This window comes from Leptonychotes weddellii, chromosome X (genome assembly GCF_054177405.1).
Source record: "Leptonychotes weddellii isolate Sample4059 chromosome X, ASM5417740v2, whole genome shotgun sequence".
NCBI classification, from domain to species: domain Eukaryota; kingdom Metazoa; phylum Chordata; class Mammalia; order Carnivora; family Phocidae; genus Leptonychotes; species Leptonychotes weddellii.
In genome coordinates this window covers 30,359,983-30,384,807 of record NC_138385.1, presented here as the reverse complement: position 1 = coordinate 30,384,807, position 24,825 = coordinate 30,359,983, and the positions used below count along the sequence as shown (strand labels likewise).

Sequence of the window (24,825 nt, the reverse complement as noted above, 5' to 3'; positions counted from 1 at the left end):
AATATCTGAGAGGAAAATTATAGAGCAATATCACTCTGAATACAGATGAAATTCCCAAACAAAATATTAATCAGCAGGATTCAGCAATGGTTATAAAAGGTAATATAGAATCTGTATCACTCTGAGTTTATTCCAGAAATTCCAGGCTGTATTAACATTAGAAAAGGAATTAATGTAATTCACAATGTTAATTTCAGTGCAAATCAATGTAAATAGAAAAACTGATAAAATTCTTTATCCATTCATGATAGACATTTTTAGCAAACTAAGAGTAGAAGGGAATTCCTCTAATAATACCAAAATTAAAATTTATGGTATACTTTATTTGACTTTAAGACACCTCTTCTTACAATTATAGAGAATGGTCATCTTTTATAAACATGATTGTCTCTGTAGAATATTCAAATAATTTAGATGCATATTTTATTAGGAATTACAGAGAGTGCAGTATTTCTGAATTCAAAATAAGATACTAAAATGCCTTTCTATACTCCACTAAAAACCCAGAAAATGAAATGAAAAGGGAAATATAGCTTTTGATGCTATTTAAAAATATAGTGCCAAAGAACGATTTTAACAAAATCATGTAATCTTTATGGAAAAAAATGTAAAAATGTATTAAATGTATTAGGACTTTAAATGACTTTAAATGGTACCTTGAATTCATATTAAGAAATTAAGAGAAGCAGAAATGGTCAATAAGATTAATATAACACATTTTATAAATAATATACTTTGTGTCCTTTCTCCTTTCAGGTTTTTAAATGACCTACCTTATAAAGTAATAATTATAAAAATGCACTTTTGAACTTGTTACATACATAGATGAAATATGTACAGCAATAGCACAGAAAAGGAAATAAGAGGGACTAGGTATAATGTTTTTATATCCCACAGAAAATAGGATAGTATAAATATGAAATGGATTCTGGTAAGTTCAAATGTATATTTTAAGCCATAGAACAACCAGTAAAAGAAAAGATGTTTACAAAATATTTAAGGGAATGAATATATCACACTAGGAAATATTCAATGAAAAACAAAAAAAGCAGTAAAGGAGGACAGAGGAAGAAAAAAGCCATGAGACCTATAGAAAACAAGTAAAATGGCGGATGTAAATCGAACATATCAATAATACCTTTAAATGTGAATAGATTAGAAAATCCATTGACCGATGAATGGATGAAGAAGATATGGTATACACACACACACACACACACACACACACACACACACACTCTGGAATATTACTCAGCCATAAAAAAGAGTGAAATCTTGCCATTTGCAACAACATGGATGGAGCTAGAGAATATAATGCTAAACAAAATTAGCCGGTCAGAACAAATATCATATGATTTCACTCCTATGTGGAAGTTAAGAAAAAAAGTAATGAACAAAGGAAAAAAAGAAAGACCAAAAAATAGACTCTTGGGCGCCTGGGTGGCTCAGTCGTTGGGCGTCTGCCTTCGGCTCGGGTCGTGATCCCGGGGTCCTGGGATCGAGTCCCACATCGGGCTCCCTCCTCGGGGGGAGGCCTGCTTCTCCCTCTCCCACTCCCGCTGCTTGTGTTCCTGCTCTCGCTGTCTCTGTCTCTGTCAAATAAATAAATAAAATCTTTAAAAAAAAAAAAATCTACAATATTCTTTAAAAAAAAAAAAAAATAGACTCTTAACTATAGAGAACAAACAGATGGTTACCAGAGGGGAGGTGGGTTCGGGGGGGGGGGGGAATGGGTGAAACAGATGAAGGGGATTAAGAGTACACTTATCTTGATGAGCACTGAGTAATATATGGAATTGCTGAATCACTATATTGTACACCTGAAATTAATATAACACTGTATATAACTACACTAGAATTAGAAAGTCCAGTCAAAAGGTAGGGATTACTAGCCTAAATTAAAAAAAAAATCCAAATATACACAGTTCATAGGAGGCACGCTTTAAAGATACAAACATGTGAATAAAAAAACAGTGAAAAAGATATCATGCAACCATAAAATAGTTGGAGTGGCTATACTAATAAAATAGAATTTAAAGCAGAATATGTTACTAGAAAGAGACATTTTATAATGACAAAAGACAATACATTAGGAATGAATAATAATTTTAAATATATTGTTATGTACTGAATTATGTCCCCCCTCCAGAATATATTAAAGCCTTAACCCTGATTATGACTGGATTTGGAGATCTGGCCTTTAAAGAAATAATTAATTTCACTGAGTTATAAGGATAAGGTCCTAATCCAATGTGACTAGAAGTGAAACAGATACCAGGGATGCTCAAGAACAGAGAAAAGGCCACATGAAGACACAGAAAGACGGTGGCCATCTACAAGCCAAGGAGAGAGGCCTCCAGAGAAATCAATCCTGCCAGTACCCTGATCTTGGACTTGCAGCCTCTAGAACTGTGAAATAATAAATTTCTATTGCTTCAGCCACCTAGTCTGTGGTATTATTTTGTGGTAGCTCTAGCTGACTAAAACAAGTTTTGGTACTATGAAGTGGGGTGCTGCTATAACAAGTACCTAAAAATGTGGACGTGGCTTTGGAAGTGGGTAATGGGTGGAGGCCTGAAGCATTTTGAAGTGAATGTTAGGAAGAAACTAGATGGCCTTGAAGAGACTATTGGTAGAAATATGGACATTAGTGGTGATTCTGGTGAAATCTTAAATGGAAATGAGGCACATGTTATTGGAAACTGGAAGAAAGGCAATCCATATTATAAAGTGACAAAGAACTTGGCCAATCTATGTTCTAGTGTGTTTTGTGGAGGCAAAAACCAATAGAACAGCAAGAACAAATCAATGTCTCCAACTACAATAGTAGATTCATCAATACCGGTCCACCAGTAATTGACAGATTCAGCCAGTAAGGACAATAAGGACATAGTTGAAGTGAACAACACCATCAGTCAACTGGATGTAATTGATGTTTATGGAATACTTCATCCAACTGCAGCAGAATAAATGTTCTTTTCAAGCTCACAGAGCATTCACCAAGATAAACCATGGTCTGGGCCATAAAACACAACAAATTTAAAAGATTATTAATCACACAAAATATGTTCTCTGACCACAAAGGAATTAAAAAAATCAGTAACAGAAAGATAGTTGGAAAACACCAAATCTGGAGGTTAAACAAAACACTTCTAAAAACATGTGGGTCAAGGAAGTCTCAAGAGAAATTTAAAAATAGTTTGAGCTAAATGAAAATACAACTTATCAAATTTGTAGGATGCAGTGCAAGCAAAGCTTAGAGGGAAATTTGTAGCATTGAATGCATATTTTAGAAAAGAGGAAATATCTAAAATAAGTTTCTACCTTAGGAAACTGTAAAAAGAGCAAATTAAATCTAAGCAGAAGAAAAGAAATAATAAATATTAGAGAAGAAATATCTACTAGAAGGTAACAGAGGGAATACTTTCTAATTCATTCTATGAGACCAGTAATCCCAAAATCAGACAAAGTCATTACAAGAAAGGAAAATTGGACACCAATATCATTTATGAACATAGATGCAAAAATATTAGGAGATGAAATCCAACAACATGTTAAAAAATTCACACCATGAATAAGTGGAATTTATTCCAAATATGCAGCCTGGTTCAGCATTTGAAAATGAATTAATGCACTCCATCACATCAGACTAAAGAAGAAAAATCATATGATATCAATAGATACAGAAAAAGCACTGACAAAATTCATCAACTATTCATGATAAAAACTCAGCTAGAAATAGAGGGGATCTTCCTTAACTTGATAGAGAACATCTACAAAAAGCTTTCAACTGATATCATATTTAATGATGAGAAACTAGATACCTTCCTTCTAATATTAGGACCAAGACAATGTTGTCAGTTCTCACCACTGTCAGTCAACATTGTCCTGGAAATCCTTGCTAATGCAATAAAACAAGAAAAGGAAATAGAAGGTTTATAGATTGAGAAGGAAGAAACAAAACTATTTTTGTTTGCAGATGAAATGATCATGTAGAATATCCCAAAGAATTAACAAAACTCCTGGAACTAATAAGCAGTTATAGCAAGGTTGTAGTATAAAAGGTTATTATACAATAACAAATTGCTTTCCTATATTGCAGCAATGAAAATTAGAATTTGGAATTAAAAACTCAACACTATGTATTGCATGATTTGCTTTGCTCATATTTTGTTGAGACTTTTGTGTCTATATTTATAAGAGATATTGGTCAGTTAATTTTCTTGGCATTATTTTGTCTAGTTTTGGTATCAGAGTCTTATAGAATGATGTGGGAAGTGTTCTAGTTTTGAAAGATCTTGAGAATTGTTATTAATTTTTAAAATATTTGATAGAATTCAGAGCAGCCATTGAGCCTGGACTCTTCTTTGTCTGAAGGTTTTTTATTTAATAATTTCATGCCTTTATTATAGGTCTATTCAGAATGTCTATGTCTTACTGAGTCAGTTTCAGAAGTTTGTGGGATTTTTAAAATATTAATATGCTTAATGTTTTAGAACAGTTTTAGGTTTACAGAAAAATTGCATAGTACAGTTCCATAAAGCTCCATACTCTCCTCCTTCACAGTTTCTCTTATCATCAACATCTTGCATTAATGTAGTATATTTGTTACAATGATGAGCCAATTTTGATAAATTATTATTAACTAAAGACCACAGTTTACATTAGGGTGCACTGTTGTGCATTCTATGAGTTTTGACAACTGTATAGTGATGTGTATCTATGATTATAGTATCATACAGAATATTTTTACGGCCCTAAAAATCCTCTGGACTCCACATATTCAGCTCTCCCACTCTCCTATCCCTGGCAATACTACTGATCTTTTTACTATCCCAATAGATTTGCCTTTTTCAGAATGTCCTATTGGATTCTTTAAACTTAGGAATATACATTTAAAATTCCTCCATGTCTTTTTTTGTGGCTTGATAGCTAATTTCTTTATATCATTGAATATTATTCCTTTGAATGGATGTATAACAGTTCATCTATTCACCTATACAAAAGACATCTTGATTGTCTCCAAGTTCTGGCAATTATGAATAAAGCTGCTATCAACATTCATGTGCAAATTTTATGTGGACATGTTTTCAATTCATTTGAATAAATATCAAGGAACAGAGTTGCTGGATCATACAAGACTATGTTTAGATTTCTAAGAAACTACCAACTGTCTTCCAGAGTGGCTATAACATTTTTGCATTCCCATCAGTTATGAATGAGAGTCCCTGTTGCTCCACATCCTCCTAGCATTTGGTGTTGTCAGTTTTTTGGATCTTAGCCATTCTAATAGGTGTGTAGTAATGTTTAACTTTCTTTTTTAACACATCTTTGTTATTCATTTACATTTATTGTTAGACAAATCATCTAGACAGAACCTAAGATTTTGTAAGAGACACAAATAAAATCTAGATGCTCAACATTAAGTAAAATTCCTTAAGGTTTCATTTTGTTTACAAAAACAGATGAATATGGCAGGGTTTTTTTTTATTCTGGACAGAATTCCTGCTTGGGTGAAAAACATGATCTGCACAGAATATTTGCAATTAAGGGAAACTCATTTCACCAACAAAAATACCAGTCAAATTTTCAGAAAATCATGGGCATTTATTTAAATAAGTTTTATTTGAGTAATTCCTCTGGCATTTTGTCTTTTAGCAAGAAGACATACAACTATAAACACATTATATGACTTTAAGATCTCAAGTTTCTTTCCTCCTTTTTGTATGAATACAGGAATCTGGTTTATGTCTAACCCTAACTGTGTTATATTGTCCCCAAACAATAGATTTGACTAACATTCAGTCACATATAACAGAGATTTTTGGCTTTCATTACAAAATTTTATTAACTTCGTTATCATCCCCTGGACCAAAAAAATTGCAATGCATTTACTATGGGTAGGAGTCAAAATAGTCACTCCACACTTGACGTCTTCTCATTATGAGCAATTACCAGGAATATACTCCTCAGTATTTACATTAATTCTCTTCTTTCTCTGCACACCACTCCCCAATCTTTCATTTGCTTCTAACACTGAACCTCCCCTTTTTTTTGTTCATGAGGCTTACCACACATGTGGTAAGCCTCATGAACATTTCCATGCACAAAGAGATCTATAAAAGTGAACTACAGTCTTAATTTGCACCTCTGTAAAAACCATTGGTTTGCATAAAAGATAGTAAAAGTTCCTGAAAGCTGAAAATGATCTGTAGACAATCTAGCCTACACCTCCCTGCAGGATTACCTTTGAATAATTCTCCCACCAGCAGCCCTAAATCATTATCTATCATGTTTTATAGATTTCTGGAGAAGGCTTTTAAGACAACCTTGCAGTGTTAATGTTTAATGTTCCATAAACTATTGTCAGGATAAAATCCTCTTTTCTAACCTGTGGTTTTATCTTATTTCCATTTAAATTCTCTCTGAAGGTGGCTACTGTTCATCAAGTTCATTTACATTCTGACAACTGTTATTAATAAAGGGCATGAGGCTTATGATTTCAACTCCAATGCCAATTTTCAGCTGTCATTTACCTGACCTCTCAGCAGCATTGGCACAGATGATCACTCCTTCAAAGTTGATATTGCTTATTCACTTGGCTTCCAGTAAACTACATTATTCTGCTTTTTTTATTTTTCTGTTGCCTTACTAGATGTTCCATCTTGCTTATTTTCTGGATTCTTCTCTACTCCCACCTTTTAAAATGTTAGAGTGCCCCAGGACTCAATCCTTAGTCCTCTTTTCTTCTCTATCTACATTTGTTCCATCTGTGATGTCATTCCTTGGCCTTAAATATCATCTACACACTAACAGCTCCCAAATTTATATCTTCATCATAGACCCATCCCATGAGATCCAGAATGATATATCCCGCTGATGACTTGGCATCTTAAACTTAACATGCTCAAAATTGAGCTCCTCATTCTACCCTCTTCTACCCAAACCCTTTTCCCAGTATTTCCCATTAAAATAAATGAAATCACCGTTCCCTTATTGTCCAGGCCAGAATCTTTGGAGTCATCCTTGATTATTTTCTCTCCATAACCCACATACAGCTTATTATCAAGTCCTATGAGCTCTGTCTTCAAGTGTATATAAAATGTCAACACCTTTCACCACTAACAACACTTCTACCCATGTCAAAGCCACTATCATCTCTCACTTATATTATTGCAATAGATTTCTGGCTAGTTCTCTTGTTTCTACTCTTGTCCCCTGATAGTGTGTTTTTCATACAACATTCAGACTAAGCTTTCAGCTATTAACTGAATTGTGTCCCCCTAAAATTCATGTTGAAGTCCTAACCCCCAATGTGATGGTATTTGCAGATAAGGAATTTGGGAGATAATTAGGCTTAGAAGAAATCACGAGGATGGGTCCCATATGATGGGATTAGTGCCCTTATAAGAAGAGACACAAGAGAAGTTGCTTCCTCTCACTGTTTCCATATGTATGGAGGAAAGACCATGTGAAGACACAGCAAGAAGGTGGCTCTCTGAAATCTAAGAAGAGAGCTTTCAGTAGACATCTATCCTGCTGGCACCTTGATCTTGGATTTTCAGTCTACAGAACTGTGAGAAATAGGGGCGCCTGGGCGGCTCAGTTGTTAAGTGTCTGCCTTCGGCTCAGGTCATGATCCCGGGGTCCTGGGATCGAGCCCCGCATCGGGCTCCCTGCTCCGCAGGAAGCCTGCTTCTCCCTCTCCCACTCCCCCTGCTGTGTTTCTCTCTCACTGTGTCTCTCTCTGTCAAATAAATAAAATCTTTAAAAAAAATAATTGTGAGAAATAAATTTGTGTTGTTCAAGCCACCTAATCTGTGGTATTTTGTTATGGCAGCCTGAGCTAAGATACTTTCTAAAAATATATAAATTATATCATGTAATTTCCCTGCTCAAAACTTTCAAATGACTTTCTATCATTCCTAGAACAAAGTCCAAAGACCTTGCTATCACCTTCAAGATTCTATATGATCTAGATTCCTGCTACTTCTCTAACTTCATCTCTTAACTAGGATCCTCCTGGCTCATAGTATTTCAGCTTCTCTGGCTTCTTTCCTGTTGCTAGGTTATCTCAAGTTTTTCCTCTGCCCTGGAATTTTGCACTTGTTGCCCCTGCCCCTCTTTCTCCTAATAGTGTCATTATTCACTCTCTACCTTTAGATTTTTTTTCAAATATCATCTCAAAAATGCCTATTTAAAATAGCCATGTCTTTATCCATTACTTTTTATCCTCTCATCCTGATGAATTTTTCTGTATAAATGTATCATTAGATGATATTATCTATTTCTATTTTCTTTTCTCCCACTATATGGTAAGTTTCATGAGGGCAGGGAGGTGTTTTGTTCACTGTTGTATATTTGTGCATGGTAGATATTTGATAAATATTTAATGAAAAAAGTGATTGAGTTCGATCTCACAATCACTGCTCTCCATCTGGCTTTTTTGTTTAACTGTGAAAGTTAGGGTAAGGAAAGGATGACCTGGAGGGACTTTAGAAACCAAACATGAGACATATATTTAGGAACTCATTTTCAGTATAACAGAATACCAAATTTTTTATTTTGATGTTTCCACACACAGCTAACTGCTCTGTTCTTTTACCCTGATAAAATACATGTTTGTGGTTGGGTAGTCTTCATGGTTTAAGATGAAGGAACCATTTGATACCTGTAGAAGTGAATTCAGATCCTATTAAATTTTCTATTTAGGCTAATCCTGTGATTTATTCATTCAGCAAATATTGAATATTTGGAGGAAAATAGGCTAGGAAATAAAGATGAATGAAGTCTAATCCATGCCATGGAAGAACTCAGTCTTCTAGGGGACAGGCACACAATAAAATAATTTCAATAATGACATACTAGGGTAGGATTCAAGATATAGTGTGGGAACCTAGGGGAAAAGAATACCTAGGGGAAAAGTCAGAGAATGCTTCATAGAGGAGGTAACATTTTTTTTTAAAGATTTTATTTATTTATTCATGAGAGAGAGAGAGAGGGGCAGAGGGAGAAGCAGGCTCCCGAGGAGCAGGGAGCCTGATGCGGGACTCGATCCCAGGACCCTGAGATCATGACCTGAGCCGAAGGCAGACGCTTAACCATCTGAGCCATCCAGGTGCCCGAGGAGGTAACATTTTAACTGATAAAGGATGAATGAGGCAAGTTGCCAGGTGACATACGCAGAGACTGTTTCTTGAAGGATGTGGTGCATGAGCTGGGCCATGACAAAAAGGTATGATGGTATAAAAGGGAATCTATGGAGGAGTAAATAAGTAGCATGGACAAAGCCACAGAGTCACATGACTTAAAAACAATTCATGATTTGAATGATTGCATTATAAATAATGTGAGTGTACTGGGAGATATGGAAGATAAGACTAATATAGCCAATCCAAACTGATTCTGAGATTTCCAGAGTGGCTAATTAGCAGAACACACTATTGCAAATTCCATTCCCTCAATGCACAGCTAGTTACAGTTAAGAGGGAAATTTGATAAACTAGTCTAAACTATAGTGTAATGACTCATTTGTTATTGTTCTAAGGGACACTTAAATTTTATAGGAGGATGCCCAGAGAGAACAATGCATTATCTAGTAGAATTTTGGCATGGGCAAGTAGATCAGACTTAAGCTGAGGAATTTCCAGTAAGTTTTCCTGCCCTTAAAAATCATACCGTCATGATCTCTGTGTGCCATGTCAACTCACTGCCCTAGCAGATTTTATTTTTTATTTTTAAAAGATTTTATTTATTTATTTGACAGAGAGAAACAGAGCGAGAGAGGGAACACAAGCAGGGGGAGTGGGAGAGGGAGAAGCAAGCTCTCCACTGAGCAGGGAGCCCAATGCAGGGCTCGATCCCAGGACCCTGGGATCATGACCTGAGCTGAGAGCAGATGCTTAACGACTGAGCCACTCAGGCGCCCCTGCCCTAGCAGATTTTAAATTTCCCTGCAGTACTCTGTCTAAAAGGGACAAGAAAACGAATGAATTTAGTTTTAAGAATGTCAAAGAATTATCCCCCCTGATTAGAATTCCAAATACCCGGAAGAGATAAAAAGAAATAGTGTGACTTAGAAAATACTTGGTTAAGGGATGCCCGGGTGGCTTAGTTTGTTAAGCGTTTGCCTTCGGCTCAGGTCATGATTCCAGGGTTCTGGGATCAAGTCCCACATCGGGCTCAGCAGGGAGCCTGCTTCTCCCTCTGCCTACCTCTTTCTCTCTGACAAATAAAAATAAAAATCTTTGAAAAAAAGAAAGAAAATACTTGGTTAAAAAAAAGGAATTGAAGCAGCAGTGCTTTACCTAAGTAAAGAATAATACATAAAGGGGAAAAAATCCATCTGTTTTGAGTCATGAAATCATCCTCCAGGCTCCAAGGAGAGCTTATATCCGAGTGGGAGAGAAAGTGATTCTCTCTGTGAAACTCAATTCTAAAGAACAGCATCTTTTCCTTGAGGCCTCCTGGTGGGACAGATCTTCCTCTTTCATCAGTCTAGGTTACTGAACTGCAGATATGTGTAAAGGTTAAATTGCAATACCTCAGTTGGAACATTTAAGACCTGATGGTTGTTCATACCCTCAGTGGAGCACTAAAAACTGGAGCTCTGAAAATAGAACATAAAGAACATGTTCTTTTTTAAAAAGAAAGCAAAATGAAAATGAGTTCAACTTAGAAAAATGAAGCAAGTAAAGGTATCTAAGCATCTAAAAATGCCATATAACTATGTAGAGGAAAGAAAGTTCTAACAAATATACAGTTTCATGCCAAGTGAACCCTAAATTGAATTTAAAACAAGATTCTATTTATTGATTATTAATATGAAGATACATATGTATTTTGGGTACTGTGTTAAGTGATGTCGATGATGACAAAAAGATCCTTTGTCGTTTGCTTAGAATCTAATTGTCGAAGCCAGTCATATATTGAGGACATTAAAGTACGTGGAAGTATTTGGTACAGACATACATATTCATGTGGTAGGCATTTCAAGTAAGGAAATGGTCACTGAAGGATGGTTTTAGATAGGGCAGCTCTTATGGAAAAGATGAATCTTGAACTTAGAGCTTTGAAAGAAGGAAATTTGGGGTTTTGAATGGTGAAGAGAGAGGAAAGAAAGCATTTTAGATTTAAGGAAGTAGAACAAGTGAAGGTAGAGAGGCAAGAATGTGGTATGTGATTTTAAGGGGGCCAGTTTGACAGAACTGGGGCCAGCGATCATGTTGGGGATTAGTGGGGGGTTAGGATGAATAGATAGGGTGGAGTCAGTTGATAGAAGACTTGGAATGCCAGGTTGATTAGTTTTGACTTTATCCTATGGGCAAATGGATGCCCTTGTAGGGGAGTGAAATGCTGAAAGCAGTGCCTTAAGATTAACAGAGCAGTGGTTTTCAGAAGGATTTGCTTGTCTGTGTGTGGTAAGCGATTGATAGGTGTGGGATCAGTGAAAAAGTTAACTCTGTTATTACATTAAGGCTTATCAGAAGCAAATCTTTAAATTCTTCTCTACGTGATTGGAATAGGGAACAAAGCCATGCTTTTTTTTTTTTCCTTCCAGTTCATTTGTTGACATTATTATATTTATTTTAGCTCTTCCTTTTTCTAATTTAGCATGCTGCTTGGGGGAGTTGGAAAGGAGGCAATGTTCAGGGTGTGTGAACCTCTCCCCCTATCTTCTTGCCCATCCTCCCCCCCCCGATCCATGCTCAGTGGCCTTGTGATTCATTCTTCCATTCCCTGGGGAAGATGTGAGTCATTCAGCCTGTAATTGTCAAAAGCCCCTAAGTCTGGGCTTGGTGCCTTGCTTTAGTCCTCAGCATGAGTATAAACTGGGTTACTTTCCATTTCCTTCAAAATCACCTCTTCCCAGTGTGACTTCATTATTTGAAATTATGCAAAGTCCAAATAACCCACACAGATCCCTATTGAAATGGAAGTACAAACACCCACCAAAATGCCAGATAGGGATGAACTGGAGATTATCGATGTTATTGCCCCCCCCAATTCAATTCAGGTCAGCCCAATGATTATTTATTGAACACACCCATCAGGGATTTATGGACTACATAGGGACAAAGCATTATCCATATAACATAGACATATAAGCACAAAAAAATGAACAAACCACAATGAACAGTTAAATAGCAACATGCAATGCATATGATTAGTGCACAGACAACTGTATGAACTGACCACAATAATTATTTGACATTAAAAAGAAAACTCAAAGCCTTGTAGTAGTATACATGTTATAGACATTAAATCAATTTTATGTATCTCATCTCTGAGTTTCTCAAGTCTGGTATGGGCAGAAATGAGAACTGACAGTTAATTGACTCAGTATCAAACATCATTTCCAAATGGGCTTTTTCTTCTTGTTTTTGAGTTTTGCCTTTTCAACATTCTTTCCAACTAGCTGAGTTATCCTATCATTGAGTACCGTTTTCTCTCTTATAATTAAGGGGATTAGCTTCTCACTGAGAAATATTATCTGAGTGTGTCTATGCAAAGATCTTACTTTGAAGAATAGACTGTAGGGTTATGCAGGAAGTTAATATGTTCACTCCATCTGTAGATTGATGAGGTAGAATTGGAATCTCTCAGTGGTGCTGCAGTCATATTTGGAGATGAGTTTTGCTTTTTGTGCCAATAAATATGTGCCTCTGCTCATAGAAATATTTTGAGGATGCTGAGTTTTTGTTGGCAGGTTTGAGAAGGGGTGGGATTAATTAGAGTAACTCTCTAAAGGAAAATTGTACTTTGCAATCATTCTAACAAGGAAGGGATGTGCTGGGATTCCAAGAGGAGCTGGTTCTTGAATAGCTCTAAAATGCATTGGGTTGCCTGGCCTATCAACCCATAAGTACTCCTTAAGATTGGCTCCATGTGTTCTGTGTATGCTGCCTGATTGAGAACAAGGGCCTGAGGGAAGAAGATCTAGGGGATGATGGGATTTATGAAGGGAAAGCAAAGAAGAGAAAAAGAGAGTAGGAGGGAGGGGAAAAGAAAGAGGAAAGAGAGGGAGGGAGGGAGGGATGGAGAGGGCGAGAGAGGAGGAGGGGAGGACAATACTAATAAATGAGAAACAGAATGGGAGAGAGAGTTGCACATACTTGGGTTTAGACCATTGACAAGGCAATAGAGCAACATATTCCTGGTGTTTCGGGAGAACGATTGTTCAAAAGACAGAGAGTATGAGTAGAGGACATGGATGACAAAAAATGGCTCATTTAGACATCTAACATATTGCTTGATTCTCCAAAGACTTTCTTTCTTTTCCATGTCTAGCGTATATAGCCCATTGAAATCACATGAAGGGAGAATGTTCCATGGTTAGTTTTACTCTTGTTATTGCAAGGTTGAGGTATTTGGAGCTACTTAAGGTATCAAAACAATGTAATTCAAAAACAATTGAGTATTTTTTTGAAAGATTTTATTTATTTATTTGACAGAGAGATAGAGAGCACAAGTAGGCAGAGCGGCAGGCAGAGGGGGAGGGAGAAGCAGGCTTTCTGCTGAGCAGGGATCCCGATGCGGGGCTCGATCCCAGGACCCGGGGATCATGACCTGAGCCGAAGGCAGCCACTTAACCGACTGAGCCACCCAGGTGCCCCACAATTGAGTATTTTTGAAAACTTTTTGCCCAGTAACTTTTTATATACGATGTAGGCAATCCCTATACTTTCTCTATAGCAAGATACTTTTAAAGGTAATTAGGCAATTATGCATAATGTGTATAAGTACACATTTATATAGAACCTAGTTATTGAGTAATAATATTTTGAGAGTATTCTATTTTTAAATAGTCATGAATCCTCTTCTTCAAAACTCTCATTTTCTGCTATTCCAAAGCAAGGCCCCTAATTAGCTCTTTTTCTGCTTCTCCAACCAAGCTTTGTATACCAAGCAGACATAGAGAGGCAGGAGATGAAGGTGGAAGGAGTGGGGAAGATGGGGCAACAAAACCCAGTATGGTATTTTGCAGCCTTGGCTCCTAGGGAGGGTCTTACTGAAGAGATCCTGGTTAATGTGTATAGATTTCTAGAAACTCAACATAAGAGCCAAGATATAATAGTATTTTCTTATTTGGTATAAACAACTAATTATTTTACTGTCACATTGCCCCAAACTAGTGCTAAGATATGACTATGAGTCAACTTCGAAAAGCCGGCTCCATATCATTAGACTGCCATCTTGGTCTACCTGATAGCATTTCTAGCTGTGGCATCATCCCAGAGTGGTTATTTGAAATTCCCAAATTAAAAACCCTTAGACTCACATCAACAGAAATGAGGCCTAAAAGATCATGCAAGGCATTTGACAAATATGCAAAGGTAGGCTATTAGCACTGAAAGACTTTCACTTAGGGGTATCTGGGTGGCTCAGTCGGTTAAGTGTCCAATTCTTGATTTCGGCTCAGGTCTTGATTTCAGGGTTGTAAGATCAAGCCCCTTATCAGGCTCCATGCTCAGTGGGGAGTCTGCTTCTCTCCTTCTGCTTCTCCCTCTCCCTCTGCCCCTCCCCCTGCACTCTCTTTCTCTCTCTCTCAAAATAAATAAATAAATGTGAAAAAAGGCTCTAAATTGGATGAATTTGGCAAATCTAAGTAATTTTCTGAGTCAGCATTAAAAAAATGCTTGTTTCTCAGTTTAAACCCTGGACAAGAGATTTCTGCATCTTCTTGTTTGTTTTTTTTTCTTAATAATTGTAGTTGGATTGGGGCACCTGGGTGGCATGGCTGGTTAAATGCCCGACTTTTGGTTTCAGCTTAGGTGGTGATCTCGGGGTCTTGAGATTGAGCCTCACTTCCGGTTCCACACTCAGTGTGGAGTCTGCTTGAGTTTGTTTCTGCCTCCCCCTCTGCCCCTCCCCGCCCCCCGTGCTCACGCTCTCTCTCTCAAATAAATAAATCTTTTTTAAAATAAATCCTTAAAAAAATAATTGTAGTAGGATTGCCAGGATTCACACAGAACTCTGGAGCCTACAGGAACTCTGGAGGCAACCTGGCTATGTATTTCTCTGCTTTCATAAGAAATCTTCTACACAGAGCTGAATGGAATGATTTTTATTACTTCTAAGATGATTTTTTTCCAAGGGCTTAATGACACATATGGGAGAAATAACTTTTTTCAGAGTAGCTGAGGTAAGGGGCTATTCCTATATAACTGTCTCAACAAAATTCAAAATGAAAGAAAAGTTCTGATTTAACTCCAGTAGGAGAAATAACTCTCATCTCTTGTTGATCAGATTTCATCAACTATAATTTTACCTTCTTTACTTTTCACAGTCAAAGAATTGTTTGTTAAGGAAGTGTAATAGGTGTTTCTTTTGTGGCCATTGAGCAAATGTACTCTGTTATAAAGAGAGCTCCAGTGTTCCCAGAATTTCAAAGGAATAAGTTCATCTCAGGAGCTCCAGGAAAGGTTTCATTCATTTACCAAGGAAACTCTACAGTAAAGGTTATAAAAATGTATAAAAGTACTATGTGTTAACACTCTACCTACCATAGTGAATAATCTCTCAGAAATGCTCACTTGGTGGAATAATCTTGAACCAGATTTACTATTAATGAGAATATTCTTTGAAGAATTAAAAAACCTAGAAGAGTATAAAACCTCTTTATAATTCACTGTCCGTCCTAGAACCCAGTAGGAAACTGATTTAACTCCTTCTTTTCAAGATACCAGGGTATGCTGGTATGATGTTCTCCTGAATAACAGCTCAGTGACCTGGAAGTGTCCATACAGTTTAAAGTCCGTTCTCTTCACTCATAAAGGTGAGGCTGGCAAAGCTCATCTTTGGAGTTCCATTACCTTCTCTTCCAGTGCTTTTGTCCCCATTGCGATACCTTTCTGTTTAAAGTATGACTAATATGCGTGCAATATTTTTACAATCAATTTTAAGTGCACATTTTAATGAATTTTGGTAATTGCATGCAACTGTGTAAACACCACCACAATCAATATATAGAATGTTCCATCACCCTAAAAAGTTTCCTCATGTCCCATTAACTTGATTCCTTCTTATCCCTGACCCCAGGCAATCATTTATCTGTTTTATGTCACTGTAGTTCTGTCTTTTCTAGAATTTCATATAAATGGAATCATACACAATGTAATATTTTGTGTTTGATGTTTTTCACTTAGTGCAAGGTTTCTCAACTTGACACTAATTGACATTTGGGCTGTATTGTTCTTTGTTGTGGGGATCTGTCCTGTACTTTTTAGGATGTTGAGCAGCATTGTTGACCTCTATCTATGAGATGCCAGTAGCACTCCCCAGTTGTGATAATCAAAAATGCCTCCAGATAGTCCCAATTATTCCCAGGGGGACAAAATCATTACTGGTCAAGAACTATAGATTTACCATATGTTTTTGAGATGTATCCATGCTGTATGTATGAACAGTTCACTCTTTTATTGATGAATAGTATTCTGATTTATGGATATAACACAGTTTATTTTTTCAGTTGTGTGTTGATGGGCATTGGGTTATTTCCAGTTTGGGAATATTACAACTAAAGCTACTATGAACTTCCACATAGCTATTTTTGTGTGGATATATGTTTCCCTTTCTCTTGGGTAATTACCAATGAGAGGAATTGCTAGGTTATATGGTAACTCTGTGCTTAGCCTTGGAAATGCCAGACTGTTTTCTAAAGTGGATGTACCACTTTACATTCCCACCTTACTCCACTTCTTCAACAACATTTGTTATCATTCATCACTTTGAGTATAGCCATCCTCGTGGATAAATAGTGGTACCTCATTGCAGTTACGATTTGTATTTCCCTAATCACTAATAATGCTGAGCATTTTTCATGTACTTATGGGCCATCTGTGTATCTTTGGAGAAATGGTTATTGAAATACTTTGCTCATGTTTAAAATGGATTGTCTTTTTGTGGTTGAGTTGCAAGAGTTCTTTATGTATTATTGATGCAAGAGCCCTTTGTCAGATAGATGTTTTGTAAACACTCCCAGGCTGTGGCTAATATTTTGTTCTTTTCTTAATTATGTTTTTTTCTTAATTATGTTTTTCAAACAGAAAACTTTCTTAATCTTGGTGGAGTTCATTTCATCAATTTTTTATACTTTGTGTTTTTAGTGTCCTGTTTAAGAAATTTTACTTAACCTAATGTCACAAAAATTTTCTTCTATGTTTTCTACTAGAAGTTTAACAGTTTTAACTCTTACGTATAGATATATGATCCATTTTGAGTTAATCTTTGTGTTTGGTGTGCAATAAAAGTCAAGGTTCATTTTTTTCCTATACAACTATGTAGTTCCAACGTCATTTGTTGAAAAGACCATCTTTTCTTTATGAAATTAACTTGACACATTTGTTAAATATCAACTGACTATATAAATACAGAAGGGTACTATGTGTACTTGAAAAAATGTGTATTCTTCCATTTTTGTGTGTGTTCTATAAATATGAAGTAAATTGAAGTGACTGATAGTTTTGTTCAGGTCTAAGTTTTTGCCGATTTCTTTTGTCTGGTTGTTCTATCAATTTCTAAGAGAGGACTCTTAATATCCCCAACATGATTGAGGATTTGTCTGTTTTTCTGTTTAATTTTGTGATTTTTGCTTCATGCATTTTGAAGCTTTTTATTGGGTAAATGCACTTATGATCATTAATGTCCTATTGAATTGACCTTTTTATTATAATGGTAATAATATCATCATCTCTGGTTATATATTTTGTTTTAAAATATATTTGATTGGGTATTATTATAGGTACTCTAGGCATCTCATGCTCACTGTTTGCATGGATGTTACTTCTAAGTTTTAATTACAGGGCTGTTGGCTGAGGCTTTGGTTCCTCACCACGTGGTCCTCTCTATAAGGCTGTTCATGACATGCCAGCTGGCTTCCCCAACAGTGAGTGATCCAGGAAAGTATGAATGACCAAGATAGATTTTAAAACCTCATCTCAGAAGTGACATAAGCTTCATTTCTGCTATGTTGTTTTTTTTTTTAAATTTTATCTTATTGTCAAAGTATAGTTGACATACAATGTCATATTTGTTTCAGGTGTATACCATAGTGATTTGACAATGGTATACATTGTACTCAGTGCTCACCATGGTTAAGTATAGTCACCATCTGTCATCATATAACATGATAATATTGAGTATATTCCCTATGCTGTACTTTTCATCTCCATGATTTATTTATCTTATAACAGGAAGTCTGTACCTTTTAATCTCCATCTATTTAGCCCAGCCCCCCACCCACCTTCTCTCTGTCAAGCATCAGTTTGTTCCCTATATTTAAATCTGTTTCTGGTATATTATGTTGGTCATCCAGATGAACCCTAGCATAATTTGAGACTACACAAGAGTATGAAATACTAGGAGGTGGGTGTCATTGGGGCTGGCTTGGAGGCTGGATCCTACAATAGTTTTAGAATAGCCACCTGAAAAAATGAAGTTTCTACTTAGATGTCTTGAATTCTAGAATAATTTCTGTGTTCCTCAGGAGCCCAGAGTTGGCACACTCAGTTACCTCTCAGAAGATATCTAATGAACATGCCTTTAAAACAATAGACAACTTCTGACACTCAGCATTGTGCTTAGATCCTATGGTTGGAGGAGAAGAGTGTAAGAACTATAACATTTAACATAGTGTTAGCTTTCAAGTAAGTCACCATTCAGTTGAGACAATACCACCATGTCTGTCACTAGTGTTAATCTAGTACAGGCCCTCATCTTATTTCCCATTGCAGTAACATCCCAATTGATATCCTTGGTTCCAGACCCTTGAACCCAACCTTTATTTTACTGCCTGATGTATCTTTCTATAGGTCTGATTATGTAACTCCCTTTTATAAAATATTTAATGTTTCTCTATTGCCTATAGAAAAAAACAAATCTAACATTCTTAGAGAATTATTTAAGGTACTTCAAAATTTGGCCCCACCTCTGTACCTAACTACATCATTCACCACTTTTACTTCTTTCACAATGCAAATTATGTCATAGTCTAATTTTTTTTTTCCAGAGAATTTTCTATAGAACCTTAATTCCATTAGTTCTGAGAAAAAAGATTTCGTGGTCATGGTCATAGAAGTTTGGGCAGTGCTGCATACTATATTCCCTTCTTAGGAATGCATGCAATATCGTATGTTAAAAGCTCTGAAAAAATACTGTAATGAAGAGATCTATTTAACAATAATCCATTTTTTCCAATTTATTTGACCATGGAACCAATTTTTGAAGACCACCTCTTAACACCTTGCAAAAAGCTCTCTCATAGAACATGCTTTGGGAAATGCTGCTCTGTCATAGGGACCATTTGCAATTTTCTAAATAACCGTATTTTACTTTTTTTTTTTTTTCATGGGGTGAGGAGAATTCATCTGGTAGTTCATTCCTGCAAGAAGAGACCCTACAATGCCCTTTTCCCCCTTGCCGATCCAGAAAACTTACTTATCCTTCAAAGCCCAGCTCATGTTTAATCTCCTATAAAACCTTTTCTGTCACACTGTACACTTTTTCCTAAAGCAAATTTAATTGATTTTCTATGATATCACTGAACTTTGCTTATAACACTTTAATATTATGTCTCGCATTTTGTGTGTCTGCTTCCTCCTCTGGTAAGCTGTGAGCTTAAGGGAAGGGGCCACATCTTATACATTTTCCTGTCTTGAGTGCCTAGCACAGTGCCAGGCATCTGAGAGGCACATTCAAACATCAATGAATTAATGTTCGTTGCGTGAATACACATGAAATCATTATTCCAATGCAAGCTGATATATAATTAAAGACTGAATTATATACTATATATGAAATGTTATAAGAATTCAAAAAATGGAATCAGTGAAGACTGGTATAATTAAGGAGTTTTATAAGGGAGGTGGGTCTTGAACTAGAGTTTGAAAGATGAGTAGAATTTGTGTGAAGTAAACACTCTAAACAAAGACAGAGCCAGGCATTGTCTGGCATGTTAGTGGAATAGTCAGGGAAAATAATGGATGCTGAAGGGTAGAAAAAATTAAAGTTGGGGAGTGAAAATGGCATCAGGTTATAAAAAGCTTTAAATGTCAAGTATAATAGTTTAAAAGCTGTTGGTTAAAGCATTAAATCAGGTTGAAAGCAGGATTTAGCAGAGATTAGACAAAAACACCCAAGACACGTGCTGATTTAAATTAAGGTCTCTAAGAGTCGCCAATTCTGTCATGTTTGTTAAGTGGCCTGTGCCATTCACATATACAGAGTATTAAGGCTCATGTTTTAATTGCATTGGCTTTATAATTCCTAACATAAATGTAGTAATTTACAGATGAAGTATTATCATGAAAGCAGAATCTTCCTCTCTTCCCCCAATATTTTTTTTTTTCTGACAAAATGTTTGTTCATAGAACTGTAAACATGGTCCCCATAAATTAAAGCACTAGAGGTGAACCCTGCTCCTGGGCATGAATCCAAATTCTAGAATTCTTACATTTTGAAAGGTACATGTAGTCCTTTGAATTCATTCAAGGAAAGGTATTCCTTAACAGAGAAGCAAGACTTAAATTGGCATTCATCTATCTTTCTTTAGCTCTAACTCATTAAAATAATGTGAAATTAGTTTGTAGACCATCATATTGAGTTTTTAATGTACCTATTATCAAAAAATTTTTTTTCTTTTAATGAGATGGTTAGCTCCAGGAGAATATTTCAAATCTAATAATTGGATTTTGGATTGGCTTATTCCAGGAATATATTTCCTAAATTTTTCTGAGTACTGCTGAATGAAGTTTCTTAAACTTTTGCAATCAAAGTTTCACTTTGTTGGAATTGATGAGTCCAAATCTGCTTGCTTATTTATTTCTAAATCAAACCTTTACTTTTGATATGATATCTTTGTTTTAAAAGACTTTATTTATTTTGAGAGAGAGAGGGAGAGAGTGTGTGAGTGGGGGGAGGGGCAGGGGAAAAGGGAGAGAGAGAATTTCAAGCAGACTGCCCTGAGTGCAGAGCCCCACATGGGGCTCGATCCCACAATGGTGAGATCATGACCTGAGCTGAAATCAAGAGTTGGATGCTTAACTGACTGAGCCACCCAGGCACCCCTTGATATGATATCTTTAAGGAATGTTATAAGAAATACATATTATTTTTATTTTTTATTAAGGCGTAATTGACATATAACAATATATTAGTTTCAAGTGTACAGCATAGTGATTCGATATCGGTTTAATTGTGAAATGATCACCACAGTAAGTCTGGTTAACATCTATCACTACACATAGTTGTGATTTTTTTTCTCTTGATGAGAACTTTTAAGATCTACTCTCTTATTAGTAACTTTCAAATATACAATACAGGATTGCTTACTATCATCATCATGCTGTTCATTACCTGATCAACTTATTTTTAATGGTACCTTACTAATCCTCTTTCTCTCCCTTTACCCTGGTTTATTTTTCTTCACATTACTTATTACAACCTGGAATATTTTATATTTACTTGTTTATTTTCTGTCTCTACTCACTAAAATGTAACATCTGTGACAGTAAGGACTTTGTTGTGCTTACTGCCACATTCAGCCTTCTTAAAACATTGTCCAGAACATAATAGGTACTTAATAAATATTAGCTGAATGAATGAATGAATGAGTGGATGAATGAAATAAAGAATACTTTAAATGCTTTTAAGCCTAAAATGAGTTATTTAAAAGCAGAATTTTTTTCTTTCAATGAACAAATACTTAATAAGCTGTTTCTAAGGGTAAGATACTGCATTAGGCACCTGAGGCATACGAAATAAATCCTATAGAGCCATGTCTGCCCTCAAGGAGCCTTTTAGTGGGGAAGATAATGTATGCATATAAATAACTTTAATACAAGGCAAAAATAAAACATTCAGGAAGAGAGGGCACAGATGAATTGTTATGAAAGTTAAAGAGAGAAAAAACTATTTTTGGCTTATGCAATCAGGGTGAACATCATAGGCGCAAGAGAGCCTTTGACACATACATGGTAGGTAAACATTCGGACATGGTTTGGAAGTAAATATATTTTAGACAGAGGAAGAAGGATAAATAAAATGCAGGAGTATGAAAGTATAGGGACTTTAAAGTATAGGAACTTGAAGGAAGAGTAGGATTCAATCTGCAAAAATGAGAGGGGGAATTTCCTGGAGAGGATACACCATGAGCAAAGATAAAGAGATGAGAAGGTGAGAAGCATTTTTTAATTTTTCATCTTTTTTTGAGCAGACTGTAATGGTATGTGGATCGAGTAATTAGATGACAAATGCTTGAGAATGTAGCCCATAGTCTGTAAATATTAAATGAGATTATTTTTCTTTCACTGAAGAGGCCCAATGAAATCTTCTCTTATTTAGATCTACTTAGTACACTAATAACGTATAATAGTGGAGCATTCAGCTGTGAATTGAGAAAAACTGAAATGGCTTATTTCAGAATGTGTCTGATAGTCTATATGATGAGAAATAACTGGCTTGACTGAATTTTTATTTTTCAGTTGATGGTTAGTCATTGTGTACGTAGATGTGAGCAAAGAATAAATGTATGTTTGGAGTACATCTTTTGGGCTTTTATACTGATTCCACGTTCTTGTTGTCATGACTACCTACCTTAGGCATACAATAGAGCAGATGTTCCTTTATATGAATACCTACATAAGCTCTCTACATATAGCCTATACTATTCATTAAATCAAAGGAAGTAGTAGGAATAACTGAATTTGTATTTAAGTGAAATTCTGCACTGGTGGTAATGATGGGTTTATTATAGTCCTTAGAATGTAATATGAGGGCAGGCTGTCCCTGTGTAGTGACTCAAAATGGTTATCAAAGAAACAAGAGATGGCAAAGGAAGGTAAATGGAAAGGCCTTAAAGGCCTTGGTTCTATTTAGCAGTTTGCCTCAAACCAGCACGGTGACCATCGAACCAAAGGTTTCTATGGATTTTGTCAAGGAATTTTTTCCCCTCAGATTTCTGGTGCACTGGGTATATCAGAGAGGGAAAAACAAATTTAAGGGGCTCCTGGGTGGCTCAGTCGGTTAAGCTTCTGACTTCGGCTCAGGTCATGATTTCAGGGTCCTGGGATCAAGCCCTGAGTGGGGCTCCCCGCACAGCAAGGAGTTTGCTTCTCCCTCTCTCTCTGCCCCTCCCCCTGCTTGTGCTCTCTCTGTCTTTTTCAAATAAATAAATAAAATCTTTAAAAAATTTAAAAAAAACTAAAAATAAATTAAAAATAACTTTAAAAATAAATAAAATTGGAGATTAAGGAAGAGTTGGCCTGATTCTGCCTTTTTACTCAAATGTCAGACAAGGGATAGACATTCAATGGCCTATGGGACCCTCTACCTACAACCCCAGCCCTCACCCTCCCCGCGCATTGGCTGTGTGTGTGTGGGGGGGCGGGGCTGGGGGGACGGGGGAGTAGGGAACAGACTCCGCCCCACGTCACCCTCCCACCCTTGGCTCACGGAGTCAGCGGGACCAACATCCTCTGCGAGTGGGCATTCCGCCTCACCTCTTGGTGTGTGTCTTCAGCGGCCCTCCGGATGGAGACGAGTGCCGAGTGCCGCAACGCTGCCGCGGATGCTGCCAGCTGCCTCGACAGGTGAGCGTGTTGTCTCTGGCCTTGTGTAGGCTGACAGAAGTCTGGTTTCCATTCCAGCAACCCCTTTCGAGTCACCACGGTGGCTAGAGTGTCCAAGGAGCGGGTTTTAGTCTGTAAGGAGGTAGGTCTGTCTCTCCCCTTCCCGGGGCGGATGCCTTTTTCTCCCACTGCGCTTGCCCAGAGCACAGACCCCTCCCCCAACCCCGCCTTTCTGAACGCCTTTTCTGGCCATTGGCGGGACGTTGGCAGGGACGACCATCGGTGAGAAAGTCTTCTCCAGTGTTCGGAGAGGGTGCCTTGCAGTACCAGACGCCCCCGCCCCCAGCCACTGCCCTTACTCTGCATGTAGTGGCCACTGATAAGGACACTGTGAACAGAGCTGTGCTCCTTTGGGAGGGGTCCACTGCCCCGCAAAGGCGCAAAATGCAGCTCTTTCCCTAAAAAAAGCATAAACAAGCCAACAGTGTTCTGGTCAGCCTTTTTAGGAAGGTATCCCACCCATAAGAATGAAACACACTTGGTCTATATATAATATTAAAACTTTACATTACCAAACAATAATTACCTTAGTTAGAAATTGAGCTGGGGTAAAGAGACAGGTTGAATTAACCCTTTGTGGTAGCTGAGTGCCAGAGTGCCAGGCCAGTTGGCAGAAGTAATGGATCATGTGTCATGAGGTTGTTAGGAGATTTCATGAGAAAGTGTAAAAAACTTAGCATGTTGTAAATGATCAAAGTTTATTGTTTTATATTGCTGTTTTTTAAAACTCTTTCATATCTCATCATTATATGTTTTCTCCTAGTACTTTTATATTTTAATTTTTTGTAAATTTTTATTTTTAATTCACTGATTCTCAAATCTTTTTTATCTCAGGACTTCTTTACCCTCTTAAAAATTATTGAGGAACTCTAAAAGCTTTTGTTCATGTAGGTTATATATATCAATGTTGGGCACATTAGAGATTAAAACTAAGAAATTTAAACTATATTTATCTATTTAAAAAGAATATTAAATCTATTACATACTAATATACACCTTTTCAAATGAAAATAACTGTCTTTTTCAAAACAAAAATAAATTTAGTGAGAAGACTATTGTTATTTTAGACCTTTGCAAATCTTTACAATATCTGGCTTCATAAAAGACACATTAGGTAGCCTCTGAAACACTCCATGATATACACATAAGAGAATAAGAGTGAAAACGATAAGTTATCCCTTAGTATTTTTATGAAAAT

The 24,825-nt window shown here is 36.6% G+C and overlaps 1 long non-coding RNA gene across 1 annotated transcript; it reads right to left on the bottom strand.

Annotated features, from left to right (window-relative positions):
• Nucleotides 1-110: 110 nt before the first annotated feature.
• LOC145717952 (uncharacterized) lies at nt 111-23,777 on the bottom strand. The gene is made up of 2 exons (XR_014141483.1): nt 23,499-23,777; nt 111-1,592 (listed from the first exon to the last, which is right to left on the bottom strand). It is a non-coding gene; the product is annotated as an uncharacterized LOC145717952 (long non-coding RNA).
• Nucleotides 23,778-24,825: the final 1,048 nt, after the last annotated feature.